We start from the raw sequence: 14,759 nt of genomic DNA, 5'->3' as shown, positions 1-14,759 counted from the left end.
CATGGATGGACGCAGAGGGTATTATTCTAAGTAAATAAAGTCAGAGAAAGACAAATACCAAATGATTTCACTTATATGTGGAATCTAAAATACAAAACAAATAAAAAAGAATTTTAAATATTGTGATCAAATTGGTGGTTGCCAGAGGGAAGTTGGGTGGGAGGATGGGTGAAATAGATAAAAGGGACTAAGAGGTACAAATTTTCAGTTATAAAATAAATAAGTCATGGAGATAAAAAAATAACAACATATGGAATATAGTCAGTAGTAATATTGTGATAATACTGTATGGTGACAGATGGTGACTATACTTATGATGAACACTGACTAATGTATAAAATTATTGAATTAATACATTGTGCAACAGAAACTATTAACATTGTATGTTAGCTATACTTCAATGAAAAAAAAAAAAAAAAAAAAAAGACCAGAAACAACAAATGTTGTCCAGGATGGGAGAAAAGAGAACCCTCAAGAACTGTCAGTGGGAATGTAAATTGGTAAAGCCACTGTGGAAAACAGTATGGAAGTTCCTCAAGAAATTAAAGTAGAAGTACCATATGACCCAGTAAATTCCACTTCTGGAATTTATCCAAAGGAAACAAAAACATTAATTCTAAAAGATACATGCACCCCTATGTTCTCTACAGCACTATTAAACTGATAAAAACAGATACTACACTTGATCTTAGCCAAAAGGCCGAGAAGTGATTCACTGCAGCACTATTTACTGTAGCCAAGATATGGGAACCACCAGAGTGTCCATTGACAAATGAATGGATAAAGAAAATGTGGGGAGGGGCAGGTGGGTGATGGGTATTGAGGAGGCACCCTTTGGGATGAGCACTGGGTGTTGTATGGAAACCAATTTGACAATAAATTTCATATATTGAAAAAAAATGTGGCATATGTAGTCAATGGAATATTACTCAGCCATAAAAAGGAAGGAAATCTTGGGACTTGCGACAATATGGACGGGCCTTTAGGGCATTATACTAAGTGAAATAAGTTAGATGGAAGAATACAAATATCATATGATCTTACTTGTATGTGTAATCTACAAATAAAAATTTTAAAATATTTAAAAACCAAGCTCAAAGATACAGAGAACAGATTGGTGGTTTCAAGAATGGTGGGGCATGGGGAGGGTTGGTGGTGAAATGGGTCAAAGGAGACAAAAGGCACCAACTTCTAGTTATAAAGTAATTAAGTCCTGGGAATATAATGTACAGCATGGGGACTATAGTTAATAATACTGTATTGCCCATTTGAAGTTTGCTGAGAGTAGATCTTAAAAGTGCTCATCACAAGAAAAAAAAACGTAAATCTGGGCCAGGTGTGGTGACATTTGTCAACTAGACTTACTGTGGTGATCACTTCACAACATACACAAATATCAAATGATGTGGTACACCTGAAATTCATAAAGTGGTACAGGTCAATTATACCTCAAAAATTTTTAAACAAAATTGTTAACAATCACAGATAAAGAAGGGCCCCTCCATCTGTCCTACTAATGACCAGGGTATAGAGGGGAAGAAGCTGCTGTATCCCACTGCCCCCCACTCTGGGCCCAGAGACACCTCTTTAGTTTTCTCTCACACCCTGCAGGGGTAGGGCCCTCAAGTAAGGACACAGGAGCTCACTACTCACTCATTAGGAAGCAAAATGGACTAATGCCCAAATGGACCACAACCACCTCTGTCACCCGGTCACCACACAGCTCTGGGGCTATTGCATGTGCCTCTCACACACTCCTGCCAGGTTGAAGTTAGTTCAGGAGGACCAGAGCAGATTTCAGTTCAGCTCAAAGAACTGTGCTACATCTTTGTTTCTAAATGTCATTTTCCAATAAAAGGATACAAGCCTCCTTGGGAAATTGGCCGGTTCTAAGGCTGGGGTAGGAAAAATACAAGACAAGCCTGGAGCATCTTGTAGTACTGGAAAGCAAACAAGTGCTTACTACTGAAGAAAGGCATGCATGGCCCTCCACAGCAGGCTGGTCTGCAGCTCCCACTGCTCAGGCCACTGAGTGGGTAGGAAAAACCCTGGGTGATTTTAAGCTGTTCGTCCACAGGCTTTTGAACAGAAAATGGAAATAAGGTCAGAAAATAATTATCAGTTTTAAAATAAATCAATGAATAATACTGTTTGTAGATAGTACTCCTTATAGAACGTGGAGTTAGTCCACCCTTTGAGAGTGGTTTAAACTTAGTGACCTGCTTCCACAGAATAGGGAAAGGAAACACAACACCTTAACCAAGTGATGCAGTTCATAATCCCAGTGCTATCATGTGCCCCCTGATATGTGTGATGAGAAAGGACTTCACTTCTACGGTATTCTTCCCCAAAACCATAACCTGGGTCTAATTACACAAAAACAGACAAATCCAGTTTGGTCACATTTCTTCATGAAATTTGGATAGTACCTCTTATGGCACAAAGTCATGAAAACAAGGAAAGACTGACCCAGGGAGACATGTAAACTAAACACAGTATGGTATTCTAGTCTGGATCAGAACAGGAAGAGGACATTAATAGAAAAACTGGTCTGGACGTTAGTTAATAATAATAAACCGATACAGTTCCTTAGTTTTAATAAATGTACCATGGAAGTGCAAAATGTAAATAATGGGGGAAATTGGGTAAGGGGTATGCAGGAACTCTGTATTTCTCCACAGCTTTATATAAATCTGTAATTATTTCAAAATAAAAAGTTTATTTTATATATAAAAAAAAGTACTGGCTGGACATGAGAAGGGATGCAAAGACAAGGCAGTATCGCCCTCAGAATCGTCAACCTTCTTATGGGAAGGAGACATGACAAGGGTAAATGCGTTGAAGAGAAACATCCATCCTGGTTTGCTTGGGATAGTCCCTACTTTATTATCTCAGCATCATTGATTACAAGCATCCCTTTTACTTCCAAAAGTATTCTGATTTGGACATTAGATTTTTTGGTCACACCACTTAAAAGTACAGGGTACGGTGAGGTGGTCAGAAATAAGTGGAACATCTTGTGATGGCATGGAAGGATGGATGGGGGTAAGAAGTGGAAATAGGGGGATAGGAAGGCAAAGGTATGACCCAGGCAGGGGCAGCCTCAAGAGGAAAGGCCCAGAGGCAGTTAAGACCCACCATGTATTCTTTTTTAAGACACAGAAGTCTGAAGTTGGAGAAAACAGAAAAACAGCAAGCATGATTAAGAAGATGGGGTCAACCAGGGTCTGGACTAGAACTCTACTGGGACAGTAAAGTATTTTCAAGCAGATGGGAGGGAAAGGGACCTTGCCACCCTACAAATGAAAAACCTACAAAATCAATTTTCTTGAGAAAGATTCTTTCCCACCCCCTTTACATACCTAGTCTTCCCAACTCTTCCTATACTTTCTCGAGGCCCTTGATATTTATACTGAGCTCCAGCTCACCCAAGCTAACTCTCAACGGTATCGTGAGACCCCTCTGACACAGATATCACCATTTGCTCAGCTTGCGGTGTACACAGGACTGAGCAGCTGCTTCCCTGGCCTTGGGTGTCTGACCCAAACTGCGGTTCAGTCATATGCTCTGCTGACTCAGGGGGTACACGTCTCCTCTCCAGAACACCACTCCTTGATTTCCATGTGGCATTCTTCATTGTTGAAGTAAAGTGTTACCTTCAAAAAGCATAACCCCCAGGTCTTCTTGTGAACTCCTAATTTCAGAGAACAGGAAGAAATGTTTTACAAAAACCCTGTTGCTCTTTCAGGGAAGAGGACTTGCATTCTAAATAGCTTTACTATGAAAAATAAACTGTGATTCAGTTTCACTTTCTATTTAAATGCTTCAGGAACTAATTCGTATGCTATTATTTTCAGAGAATGATGACTTTATGTGTTTTTTAAATTTTGTCCTTTGAATCATTTCATTCCCATGAGATTCTCAAACACTTAAAAACCCCACCAAACTTAATGTACTTAGTGGAGTCTCTGTATGGTATTATTTGGCATCTTCTGCTTATAGGCATGATAAAATAAACTAGCTGGTCTTCCTACTCCTTAGCAAAGAGGAGTGATTCGCTCAAGATTTACCGAGACCAAGGTAAGTGATATTATTCTAAAATATGAAAATCTTTAATAACTGCATATTTTATGCGCTGGTAGAAAAAAGAAGAGTAAGGATGTCTAGAAGCTCACCTCTACTGGGATGTGGGTAGAGTGGGGGAACAGGGGTGACTTTCCTCTGCAATGTGCCCAGGAGGCTTGAGTGAGGTTGGGCCTAGCTTCTGGGGCATCTGCAGCCCAGGTCTTCTTCTCATGGCGGCTAAGAGGTGTGGGGCAGTGACTGCATCAGGATGCCCCATGTGGCTGGTGATAAAATTCTCTGATGAAATTTGTTCTTTCTCAATGAAGCTCTCTTTCTCTGGGAACTCCCAGGTCCTTTTCCAATTTAAACTAGCAGAAAAGGAACTTTCATAAATCTGGGCCATCCAGCTCTCTGCTCTCTAAATTTTCAAGCCTTTGCATGCCCTTCCCTCTGCAAAAATATTTTTGGTTTGGAAAACTGCCAATGAAGTAACTGAGAGGTGGAATTGGACCAAACACCTTTAGATGAGAGCAGGGACACCTTTCCTTCTAAGGGAGCAGACCTCACCTCAGGGGCCTGTGGAGAGAAGCCCGCTCCAAGGTGCCAGTTTTCATTTGGCTTCCCAGCACCTCTGCAGTCATAACCAAAGCGAAGGAGAATATTGCATGACTTCAGAAGAAAGCTGGCCACCTTGCAACATCTTCAGGAAATTCTGCACTCCCCTAGGGCTTGCAAAACTCCCTATGTCTTGCAGACCAAAGGCAAGATCTCAGTCATCTAGCTCTAGTTTGCATAATTAAAAAAGTGGAAGCTGGTTATTTTCTGAGTGACCCTTGGCCCAACCAAGCTCTCAGGGCCTGTGACAGAAATAAGATAGCAATGAAATGAACTGTTTTAACAGTGAAAACTCATACTATTTACATGAGTAGGAAAAGCCAGGCCTGTGAATGTGCATCTCCTCTTACCTACAAGGTTCACACAACCAAAACAGCATCCACTGATGGTGCTATAACGTTATTCTTTTGAAGATGGCACATACACAACTTAATGTAATTTCATGCCATGATCTGTAAGGCTTTTCAGAGAAACAATTTACTAACATCTTCTATAATACCTTTTATCTTCCTTTTCGATGTGGGAAAGCATAGCCTGTGATCTGTTAATTTGGTCCCTTTCACATCTTAACGTCTTTCTGGTCTTTCTCCCCTGTCCTATTAATATGTTACCCAACTTAGGGGGAAAAAATTAAAACACAGAAGTTTAGAACTACATCTAGTATGGCCACACAGAGGAAGAGAAAGTCCACCTTCAAAGTAAACAGAGCAGCTCTACCTCTTCCATATTGGGCATGCAGACAGATTTCCTTTGTACAAAGAGTCTAGCTACTAGGGGGAAAAGTTTGAAAATCACTCAGCAACTCTAAATCCCTCACCGTAAAGAAGCACAAATCAAGACACAGGGAGGTTTTCCTGGCACAAGGTCACTTTTAGCAGAGCCACTGCTTGGAAACAAGGTTTCAAACTCCTAGTTTGTGACAACAAAAAACCCCCGACTACCTTAGGAGGGACAGAGGAAGCTCCACATGGGCCTCTTTCAATCAAAAGCCACCTGGGATGAGGGCCGCCACTCTGTCTGCGGGAGCTAAACTGAGGTCCCTCAACCTCCACCCCCACTTCCGTTGCAGAACAAGGGTCACTGCCACAGGGGGAGCTGAACCTGTGGACAGGTTCTGGTTTGAGTCAGAGTACAATTTGGTTTTAAGGCCCAGAAATTTTTTATTTGGATCCTCCAGGCTTGGTTAGAGGTTGAAAGACCATGGGGCCACCTACAGCCCTTGGCTTTTCCAAGTTTGGGAAAACAACTCCATCACAATAGGAGTTTCTCGGAGAAAGCTGCTAGGACAGGGAAGGAATATTTACTAAATGGGACAGGAAGCGACTGCTGAAGACCTTTTTAACCCACTTCTGTAAGGTTCACTTCGATAAAACCAGCCAGTCAACATGCCTATCACAACTTTGTTCTGTTATTAAAGCCTTGAGTTTTTTGTACAAAGTGACACACACACACAAGAAAGCTAGCTTTCTCATGTTGGTCGAACTGAAGATATCTACAGAAGTAGGGTTCTGGGCCACTTTGGAGGTGGGAGTAATAAATGTAACATTAATATAAAGGTCTGTCAAAGTTTCTGGATTCTTTTTTTTTTTTTTTTTTTTTTTTTTTTTTTGAATACATGAAATTTACTGGCTGGATAAAGCCAGTCTTCATCTTGTTCAGCTCCAGGCCCTGGGAAGAGGGCTGGGCTGGTGGAGTAAGTACAGGATGGGCAGGCCTGACCCTGCAGCCTAAGTTATTTTAGCATCTAGGCAGCCTGGAGTTTAGGCACAATGGAGTTTTAAGAAACTGTCCTCTCCTCCCACACACAACCAGCATTCCTGGGGAGCGTCCTAACATCTGCCCGGGGTTTCAAAACCATGCACATTCATTCATTCATTCAACCAAAATTTACTGAGCACTCAATTCAGGCCAGGTCTTTCCTTCCGGAACTACTCACTGAGTGCCTTCCCTGGTGTTCTGTGCAGTTTCTCGAGGAGATATGGAGGACTGCATCCTGCTTACTCCCACTCCGCATAGGAGCTTATGGTTAGCCTGGGCTATAAAACAGCAGAATGGGAAAAGGCTGGGATTTGTGGCCAGACTGACCCAATTGAGATCCTAACATTGGGGCAATTGGCAATAACTAGTTGCTTGATCTTGAGCAGTGGTTAAAGTTCTCTGAGTCTCAGCTTCTTTAGATGAAAACGGCAGATAATACAATTTATTTCTTATGAAGTTATTTGTTTAATGGGATATAAAGACATGTTAGGTAAATACATATGGACCACCAATATTAGGTAAAAACCTTTTTTAAGATTCAGTACAATTTTTATTTTAATAATGCTTGTACATAATTACAACAGTAACACCTACAAAGCTCTCACTTTGAACCAGGCACTATTCCAGATATTTTACATAGATTAAACTAGTTCACCCTAACAATAACTTTCTGAGGTAAGCACAACAATTATGTAGTTTTCAACAAATGATGTAACTGAGGAACAGAGAGGTTGAGTGATTTGCCCAAGGTCACACAATCAGCAAGTGCCAGTACCTGGCTTCAAATCATGTCCATATACATACAGTTCAGTGATTCAGAAATTTCTGGAAGACTTACTATGAGAAGCAGCCACTCTGCATTTCTTGCCCTGTTGTTCCCCCTCTTTCTATGTAACTAGTGCTTATAAAGATGAGGATTTAAGTCTCTTTCACCATTCCTGGAAACCACCACACACCACTCACACACCACACTTCTCCTCTTCCACCCTTTCAGTATCAATTTTTAGTTGGATTAATATTCAATGCTTATATCCCTATCACCTGTAACACTACTACAGGCAAGCTCTGCAGTGTTCCATCATTCTCCTTCCTCCTTACACAACTAGTAACTAAATACTTGTCTTATTACTTTGCTTAGTTTCTATGCACCTTCCACTAACCCATCTCCAAACTTTCCACTGTGTTAATCTCCTCTTCATCTATTCAAACACATCGTAAGTCCCTGGATCCCTTGAACACACCTTTCCCAGAGCCTTTCTGCTCCAATCTAGACTGGATGCTTCTAGTCCTGCTGTATAGCCATATCCCAGGAGCCCCTTTCATCATCCCTAGAATTCCTTTAACTTCTTTCTTGGGCCAGTTCCACCTGGGTTTTTTACCTTTTCATGAAGTTGAAATTCTCAATTTTTCTTTTTTTAAGGATAGCTTTTCTTTTTTTTTTTTTTTAAATGTTTATTTATTTTTGACAGAGAGAGAGCGAGAGACAGAGCATGAGCAGGGGAGGGACAGAGAGAGAGAGGGAGACACAGAATCCGAAGCAGGCTCCAGGCTCTGAGCTGTCAGCACAGAGTCCGACGTGGGGCTCAAACTCACAGACTGTGAGATCATGACCTAAGCCAAAGTCGGATGCTCAACCGACTGAGCCACCCAGGTGCCCCTCTTTTTTTGTTTGTTTGTTTGTTTGTGGCTTTTGTATCCTATTTAAGAAATCCTTGCCTACTGTGAAGTGGTGATATTTTTCTACAATTTCTTCTAGAAGTTTTATAATTTTAACTTTTATGTTTAGGTCTGGGATCCATTTTTAGCTGCTTTTGTGTATAGTGTGAAGTAAGGGTTGAGGCTCTTTATCTCAATATAGATATCCACTTGATCCAGCATCATTTCTTTTAAAAACTCTCCTCCCTATTGAAAGACATTGGTGTTTTTTTAAAAACTCAATAGACTATTTATGTGTGGGCCTATATCTAAACTCTCTATCATCTTCTATTAACCATTATATCTATCCCTATGCTAGTACCAGAATGTCTTGATAATTGCAACTTTATAGGGAGTCTTCAAATTAAGTAGTGTAAGACTTCCAACTTTGTTCCATTCAAAATTGTTCTGGCCATTCTAGGTTCTTTGTGTTACCCTGTAAATTTTAGAATCAGCTTGATTGTGATTGCACTGAATCTACAGGTCAATTTGGAAAAACTGACATCTTAACAACATTAAGTCTTCTTGTCCACAAACATGGTATATCTCTCCATTCATGTAGGTCTACTCTAATGCAGTAATGTTTGGTAGTTTTTAGTGTACAAATCTCAAACAAATCTTGTAAAATGTGTCTTTGAATATTTCATGTGTTTTTGTTTGTTTGTTTTTTAAAAAATAGACTTCAGTTTTTAGAGCAGTTTTAGGTTCACAACAAAATCCAAGTACAGAGAGTTTCTATGTAACCCCTATTTCCCCTCACATACAATCTCCCCAAGCTAGGGTGTTTCATATGCTATTGTAAATGGTATTTTTATTTTTACTTTTGAAACAGTTTAAGTATTTTTTTAAAGTTTATTTATTTAAGTAATCTCTACACCCAACATTGGACTTAAACTCATGACCCCAAAATCAAGAGTTGCATGCTCTTCTGACTGAGCCAGCCAAGACCCCTATAAGTGATATTTTAAAAATTCCATTTCAAAATTATTCATTGCTAGTATACAAGGGAAAAATTAAACATTAACTTGTATCCTGTGAACTTATCAATGTACTTATTAGTTCCAGTAGTTTTTCTGTAGAATCCTTAGGATTTTCTACATACCCCAATCATGTCATCTGCAAATAAATACTATTTTACTTCTTCTTTGCCAATCTGTATGTCTCCCTTTACTGCTATAGCTAGGACCTTCAGAAAGATATTACATATAAGTGGTAAAAGCAGACATCCTTAGATCTTAGAGGGAAAATATTTAGTCTTTTACCATTAAGTATAGCATCAGTTGTAGGTTTTCATGAGAGGCCCTTCACCAGGTTGATGAAGTTCCCAGGTATTCATACTTTACTGAGAGGTTTGTGCCTTTTTTTTTTTTAGTTTATTTATTTATTTTGAGAGAAAGAAAGAGAGAGAGCGCGTACGCATGAGTGGGGGGGGGCGGGGCAGAGAGAGGGAGAGGGAGAGAATCCCAAGCAAGCTCCACACTGTCAGTGCTAAGCCTGACATGAAGCTCGGACCCATGAACCATGAGATCATGACCTGAGCCAAAATCAAGAGTCAGGTGTTTAACCACCTGAGCCACCCAGGCACCCTGAGGTTTATGTCTTTTTAAATCATAAATAAGTGTTGAATCTTGCCAAAGGCTTTTGATGCATCTATAGAGATGATATTTTTTTCCCTTCGTTTCTGCTAATGTTGTAAGTTACACTTGTTTGATATATAAATATTAAATAGCCTTGCATTCCTGGGATAAACCCCACTGAATCATAATGTATTTTCCTTTTAGTATTCATTTTGCTAATAGTTGTTAAGGATTTTACCTATGTCCATAATGGATATTGGTTTGTAATTTTTTCTTGTAATGTCTCTCTCTGGTTTTGAAATCAAACTGATATTGGCCTCATAAAATGAACTGAAAAGTTCACTATCTAATTTTACTTTCTGAAAGTTCTCCATGGCTTAAGGATTGGTATTATTTCTTCCTTAAATGTTTGATAGAATTCACCAGTGGCACCATCAAGACTTTCTGGGAGAATTTAATATAATTTTAATTACTTTCATTATTATATTGATATTCAGGAATATTTCTCCCTGAGTCAGTGTTAAAAATTTGTGTCTTCCAAGGAATTATCCCATTTCATCCAAGTTTTCAAGCGTATTCACATAATTATTCATAATATCCTTTTCTTATCTCCTTAGTTAATGTAGGATTTTAGAAATGTTTTCTCTCTTCCAAGATCCTGATAATTTGTGTCTTCTTTTTCTTGATTATTCTATTTAGATGTTATCAATTATATTGATTTTTAAAAATCAAATTTTTAGTTTCATTGATTTTCTCTTTTTTCTATTTTTGATTCATTGTTTGCTGATCTTTATTATATCCTTTCTTCTACTTCCTTTGGGTTCAAATTGCTCCTCTGCTCTTAGCTTCTTAAGGTGGAAGTCTAGATCATGGGTTTGAGACCTGTCTTCATTTCTAAGATAAGCTATAAATTTTCTTCTAAGGACTGTCTAAGCTGCATCCCATAAGTTTGAAAACTTTCATCTTCATTTAAAATATTTTAAAATTTCCTTGTGATTTCTAACTTTACCTTTACATTATTTAGAAGTGTGTTGTTTTTTCTGAATATATATTATTAATTTTTAACTTAATTCCACTCTTATTAGAGAACGTACGTACTCTGTATGATTTAATTGTTTTACATTAATTGAGATTGGGGTTTTTTTTAATGTTTTTTTTGAGAAAGAGAGCATGAGCAGGGGAAGGATGAAAAGAGAAGGGGGCAGAGAATCTGAAACGGGCTCTGTGCTGACAGCAGCAAGTCCAATAAGGGGCTCGAACTCCTAAAAAGCGGTATCATGACCTGAGCTGAAGTCAGATACTCAACTGACTGAGCCACCCAGGCACCCCTGTTTTATGGCTCATAATATGGCCTACTTCGGTAAATGTTTCATATGCACTTGAAAGGAATGTGTATTCTGCTGTTTTTGGTAAAGTATTCTGTAAATGTCAACTAGGTTGAGTTGGCTGATAGTATTGTTTTTTATCTTCTATATCTCTACTAATTTTTTCCGTTTGTTTGAAGGAAGAATATTGAAATATCTAACAATAATCCTGAGTTTGTTCATTTCTCTATCAATTTTTGCTGCATTTATTTTGAAGCTCTATTATTGGGTGTACACACATTTAGAATTGTTATGTCCTCTTGACCAACTGTACTCTCAATTATTATGAAATGACCCTATTTATTCCATGTGACATTTCTTGTTCTAAGGTATACTTTGATATTAACATAGTCATTCTAGTTTTGTTATGATTGGTGCTTACATGGTATAAGTTATCCATCCTTTTAATCTATGTGTATGTTTGTATTTAAAATGGGTTTCCTCTGGACAGTGCACAGTTGGGTCTCGCTTTTTTTTTTCTTTTTTTTATTATCTTTAATTCCAGTTAGTTGACATACAGTGTTATATTAGTAAAAATATGGAATGTTTCATGAATTTGCGTGTCATCCTTGCACAGGGGCCATGCTAATCTTCTCTGTATCGTTCCAATTTTAGTATATGTGCTGCTGAAGTGAGCACAGGGGTCTTGCTTTTTTAATCCAGTTGGTCTGACCATCTCTGCCTTATAAGTGGGGTGTTTGGATTCTTTATAATAAATATAATTATTAAGATGGTTGGGCTTAATTCTACCATCTTCCTATTTGTTTATTTGGTCCTATCTGTTCATTGTTCTTTTTTTCCTTTACTCCTGACTTTAAAAAAAAATTCTTTTTTAATGTTTATTTGAGAGAGAGAGAGAGAGAAAACACATGTGTGCAAGTTGGAAAGGGGCAGAGAGATAGGAGAGACAGTGCAGAGCCTGACATGGGTTCAATCTCGCCAACTGTAAGATCACATAACCTAAGCAAAAATCAAGACTCAGACACTTAACCAACTGAACCACCCAGGCGCCCCTATTCCTGACTTCTTTTGTAATAATTGAATATTTTTAGCCCTCCATTTAATCTACAAGATTAGTTTATTAGCTATACCTCTTTGTTTTAGAAGTTTTTTTTTTAGTACTCTAGAATTTAAAACATGTATATTTTACTTATTTATTATTTACATTTTCATTTTACACGTATTTCAAATAATGTTTATTATATCACTTCTGGCATAATGTAAAAATGTCATAACAAAAATATACTATCATTTCATTTCTCCCATCCTTTGTGCTACTACTGTCACACATTTCACTTCTACAGATGGTCTAAATCCTACCATGGATGTAATTTTTGCTTTAACTTATAAACTATAAATACATTTTAAAATGAAGGAGAAGAAAGTGTTTTATATTTACTCATATATATGCCATTTCAAGCACTCTTCATTTCTTTGTGTAAATCCGTATTCCCACCTGATATTTTCTTTCTGCCTCAATAATCTTTCACATGGTGCAAGTTTCTGGACAACAAATTCTTTCGACTTTTGTTTGTATGAAAAGCCTCTTTTTTTGTGGGTTTTTTTGTATGTTTTTTTTTGTTTTTTGTTTTTTGCCTTCACGTTTGAAAAATAGTTTCACTTATGTCCAAATTGTCTTATTTTTTTCTTTTGGCACTTTAAAGAAGCCATTCCATTGTCTCCTGGCTTGCATAGCTTTAGACATGAAGTCTGTAGTAACTCTTTTTTTTATTTTTATTTTTTAACGTTTTTATTTATTATTGAGAAACAGAGAGACACAGAGCATGAGCAATGGAGGGGTAGAGAGAGAGGGAGACAAAGAATCTGAAATAGGCTCCAGGCTCTGAGCTGTCAGCACAGAGCCCGACGAGGGGCTCAAACTCACAAACCATAAGATCATGACCTGAGCTGAAGCTGGTCGCCCAACCAACTGAGCCACCCAGGCACCCCTGTAGTAATTCTTATCTTTGTTTTTCTGTATGTACTGATTTTTATCTTTAGCTCTTTAATATTAGTTTTTAACAACTTGATTATGATATGGTTTGATGTGAGTTTTTGTGTATGTAAGTTTATTCTATTTAGCATCTTGTATCTTTGTCTTAGCATTTTTATCTAATTTAGAAAATTTTTCGTCATTTTTTCTTATTACTTCTTAGTATTTATGGTGCACTGGGTGGCTCAGTCGCTTGAGCATCTTACTCTTGATTGCAGCTCAAGTCATGATCCCAGGGTCGTGGGATCAAGCCTCACATTGGGGTCATGCTGAGCATGGAATCTGCTTAAGATTCTCTCTCTCTTTTCCTCTGACCCTCCCCCACTCACACACACACTCTCTCTCTCAAAAATAAATAAATTTATTAATTAATAACTTAAAAAGAGATTTCTGGAGAACTTTTCTGTATAACTCCCTTTTGTATGGAATTCTTCCTTACAACTTTCAGTTGCCTCAGTTTCCCTGAACTCCAATCTCTCTCTTCAACTAAGTGTGACCACCATGGAAAACTTGGGATTCCCCTCCCAGCTTCGTGATCTGGAATGTGCTTCCAGGTAGAAACCTAAGTGATAATAGAACTTGCCTCATTTTTCTTTCTTCTCTCAGGAATCACAATCTGTGCTACCTCTAGTCCAATATCAGAAAACAGGTGTTTCATACTCTTTATAAGAGTTTCCAGTTATTTCTGTGGCAGGATAAAAGTGGCCCCTATTAGTTCATCATGGATTAAAACAGAAGTCCACTTTATGCTTTACTAAAAATCCATTTACTGACAACTTTTGGAAGGGAGTGGGGAGTAAACATGTGTTCAATCCAGCATGTTTAGCCACCCACCTTAATTTTAAAACCTGTAAATAAAACAATAATATTTTTTAAATTAATAATTACTCCAAACAGTGAGAGAGACTAACTGCTTTCAACTTTTTACCAAGGTGTCTACAGTCAGCTCAATGAGGATTGGCTTGAATCAGGTTCCACACCTAGTTGCTTTCTTTACTTACTTTCAACAGGATCTTTTGATAAAAGAATTGTGCCAAAAGTTTGTTCTGCTTTTTCTCTAAACCCAATATTTATTATTTTCTTAGGCTGGTTATTCAAAGATCTTCACAATTATATGACTTATAGGTAATTTTCCATCAAGAAGTACAATTTTGAATAACACTTTTATCATTTTGGTCTCTTCTTCACATTTACTGACAAAATTAGCTTTCTACACTCACTCTAGGAAATATTACTTGATTTACCAGAGAGGTAATCATATTTTGTTTAAAAATTGTGTCCAAATTTGGTGGCATTTTGCCACTATAGGGCAAAGTGTTACAAGAAACAGTGTCTTTGGGGACCATTACAATGCAATAAAGTCCAATTTTCAAACATTCAGCAATGTATTTCCTAACTGAACATCTCTTTTCTAGATAATATACTAACTCAAAACTCTCATAGATTATTTTGTCCTAGCTCATACAGATTCATGCTGTATATTCATACTGTAACCATATTCAATAAATATACTTACAGAATTATTCTGTATTATACTATTGATAATATTATCTTCATCATTAACTGTACCCTTCAATTACTTTAGATTCATAAGATTTAATACAATACAAAAGTAACTTTAAAAACATAAATGTTTTTAACTAAGAATTTTAACACTAACAAGATGTGAAACACATTATACAAAATAATCTA

At 37.6% G+C, this 14,759-nt stretch overlaps 2 non-coding genes across 2 annotated transcripts; both read right to left on the bottom strand.

The window, feature by feature from the left end:
* Positions 1-516: 516 nt before the first annotated feature.
* LOC125174326 (U2 spliceosomal RNA) lies at positions 517-712 on the bottom strand. Its single transcript, XR_007155431.1, has one exon. It is a non-coding gene; the product is annotated as a U2 spliceosomal RNA (small nuclear RNA).
* A 10,894-nt stretch (positions 713-11,606) lies between these two features.
* LOC125174134 (U6 spliceosomal RNA) lies at positions 11,607-11,713 on the bottom strand. The gene has a single exon (XR_007155266.1). It is a non-coding gene; the product is annotated as a U6 spliceosomal RNA (small nuclear RNA).
* Positions 11,714-14,759: the final 3,046 nt, after the last annotated feature.

The sequence above is a fragment of the Prionailurus viverrinus genome, chromosome C1 (assembly GCF_022837055.1).
Source record: "Prionailurus viverrinus isolate Anna chromosome C1, UM_Priviv_1.0, whole genome shotgun sequence".
NCBI classification, from domain to species: Eukaryota; Metazoa; Chordata; class Mammalia; order Carnivora; family Felidae; genus Prionailurus; species Prionailurus viverrinus.
The sequence above is the reverse complement of the archived record's forward strand: the minus strand, read 5'-3'. Positions and strand labels throughout refer to the sequence as shown.